The sequence below is a fragment of the Capsicum annuum genome, chromosome 4 (assembly GCF_002878395.1).
Source record: "Capsicum annuum cultivar UCD-10X-F1 chromosome 4, UCD10Xv1.1, whole genome shotgun sequence".
In the NCBI taxonomy this organism is placed as follows: Eukaryota; Viridiplantae; Streptophyta; class Magnoliopsida; order Solanales; family Solanaceae; genus Capsicum; species Capsicum annuum.
In genome coordinates, this window is record NC_061114.1 from 67,920,872 (window position 1) to 67,924,133 (window position 3,262).

A 3,262-nucleotide genomic window follows, 5' to 3' on the forward strand; every position below is an offset into this window, starting at 1 on the left:
TATGCATGTTCAGTATGAAATTCAGTATAGCAGTAATGTCAGTCAGATAATCGTGTTTCAGATGTTCATGTTCAGTAAGTAAGTTCAGTCTATCAGTAGTCTTAGCTAAGTCAGTCTTATTCGAGGACGAATGTTCCCAAGGGGGAGATAATGGCAGACCCCGCAAAATTCTTAGCTTTATTCAATTCTTTAAGCTTGTTAAGGGGTCTTAGATTTGGAAAATTCTACTTAAGTATTCAGACTTAGTGTTATTTTAGCCTTCGAAAGTTGGTAATTTTATTTTGCGACCTTTACATCTATTAAATGTTGATGTTTGAGTTAATTTATGATCAGGAATGTCAATAGGTATTTTCAGACAAGTTTCAGATTTTTTGAACTTCGTTTGAAGCACCTTTGAAATCCTAAACCAGTCAATCAACGTGATCTTGACGCGTCGCATCGACTATCGCATTGATAAATGTTTTATCCAGCTCCCAGCATCCAATTCCAGTGAACCGACGCGGCGCATTGGCTATCGCGTCGGCCTGCGCGTCGATGGTTCAGTTTATAGTCATTAAAAAATGACATCATCAGGGTTAATTAAGTCTTTTTCCAACGCCCTTCATCCCCATAACACGAAATTTAGCCCTTTTTTAGCAAGTTATATTCATTTTTTCTCAAATTTCTCAAGAACAAAAACCATAGGTGAATTAAATTCAAATTCAAGGCTCAAGATTCCATCGTTAATTTTCCAGAATTCACCAACTAAGGTATGTGAAGTGCTCATCCAAGGGTTCCTTCCACCCTTGGAGTCCAAGAAACTCTTTTAAAGCTCATGTAGAGTGATTTCATGATTTCCATGATTTGAATTAAAGTGTATTCATGATTCATTACAAGATTCATGTAGAGTTAATTGATATGTGTTCTTTATCATGTGAATTCATGTTGAAACTCTTGGAATTGTGTAATTAGAATTGAATCATGATGCCTACATATTGTTCACTTAGGAATAAACGTACATTCTCCCATGGACATGATGCAACCAACCACTGGATCTGGAATCTAGCCAAAGCACATATTTGTTCAAATGATGTTCACATTCATTAGTTGGTGAACCATTGGTAAGCTTAGAACCCTTCTCTTTTTTCTTTTAATATTTTTCTTGTAAACATCTTTACGTAGATTTCTTTCGATGTTAGTTCTCATTGTGCTTTCATAAATAATAATCATCTACTTTAGTGAAACCTTGGCCTTAACATTGATCATTCTCTAGCTTTGACCCTATCAGTTAGGAACTTTACTGTGCATGTAAAATAAAATTCCCAGGTTAAGGACTCATGCTTGTATGGAACCATATATCATTGCAACTCATAGGCATCTTAGCCCATGCACCCATTTTACAAGCTACTTCCCCCTCATATATGCTACATACTGGAAATCAAGAAACTTGCAAGGCAGAGTTTGATAAATGGGGGTGGAGTTATTGAACCATGTTTTGGCCCTGGAAAATATTCAATGAAAACAAGCTCTATAACTTACAAGAGTATGCGATGGTTTGATATGGAAACACTGCCTGCAGATTAATAAGAAGGTAAAAATCTCAAGCATGCCATCTCTTTAAACCTTGAATATAACTATTTGCCTTGTATGCTGAAGCTCAGATTAACTTTATTGTTTCACCTGATTATTGCAAATTTTCAACTAATTGTTAAGACTTTAACTGCTTTTAAGGGGAATGTCAGTAGAGGATTCATTGATGCCTTTGGGGGTGAAACTTGTGATTAAAGACTACCCTTATGAAGCAAATATTCTTCTTATATGGTTTGCCATAAAAGAATATGTGGAGTCCTATGTTGAGCGCTACTACTCCGAGCCTAATTCTGTCACGTTTGATATTGAGATCTAGGGTTGGTGGAATGATATCAAGAACAAGGGACACCTTGATAAAAAAATGAGCCTTGGTGGCGAAAGCTTGTTATCAAAGAAGACTTGTGTGGCATACTCACCACAATGATCTGGATTGTCTCAGGCCAACATGCAACAATTAACTTTGGCCAGTACCCTTTTGGAGGTTATGTACCTAACCATCCCACATGAAAATGATCCCGGCTATAGGAACTTTATTCTTCACCGTGAGTACACTTTTGCTGGCATCTTTGCCTACTCAACTCCAAGCTACTAAAGTGATGGTTGTTCAAGATACCTTATCGACTCATCCAGCTGACGAGGAAACCAACCTGAACTTAGATGATTTTTTATGGTATTTTCACGTGTATTCTCTATTTAATTCGATTTGAGAGAATTTTAGCCATTGATAGGGTTCATCAAATTTTGAGTTGAAGATGGAAGTCCTTTATGTAATATTCTCTGTGTTTTTCATTGTTATTTTATTCGTTACTTTATTATTTTTGCGGATATCCTACATCACCAAATGACTATGCAAAGATCCACCATCAAATATAAAATGTTGGGTCCGTGCTGAACATGGGCCATGCCTATCTAGTACAATATAGGTATCAAACTTTTCATCTAGTAACACCAATCAATAAATCCTATATGACTTGTCACAAGGGTTAGTTAAAGACAGTTTTGTGCATAACAATATGTGAGGATTAACCTGTTTAATATAGGTGAAAGTAAGATTTTGTACCAGAAAAAAAGTAAGAAGAAAGAAATCACATGTACTAATAGCATGTCACGAGTTTAAACACTGTCGTAAATAAATATTTAATATTTTAAAAAATACATGTACTGATCATATGTCACGAGTTTAAACATTGCCATAAACAAACATTTAATATTTAAATTTAAACGAATTCAGATAAAAGATGGGCCCATGCTGCATCAACCTTCGGAAAAAAAATTCAAGAGAGCAATGAAAAAATAAAAAAAGAAGTTTAGGGTAAAATACCAAATAATTATGTGTTTAATACATGAGAATAAAGGTAAAAGATGCCAATAATTTTACAAAATCTCCTACAAGCCAATCAAATCCATTTGTATATCCATATGTACTATGATTTTTATTTTTTGTCACGAAAGTTAAATGGAAAACTGTGGTGTATGCACCGGAGCATTCCGTATCACCACATGTATGTATTTGCTCTTTTGCCTCTTAAATCTTTTGAAAATTTTGAAAATCTTAAAATAGCCGCTCGGAGTTAGGACTACAATATAATTTTTTAAACTTTCGTTAATTCAAATACATAATTTGAAACTTTGGTATTATGTCACCTCATCAGCAAAAGAAATAGTAGAAGAAGGAGTGGGTCCCAGTTAGACC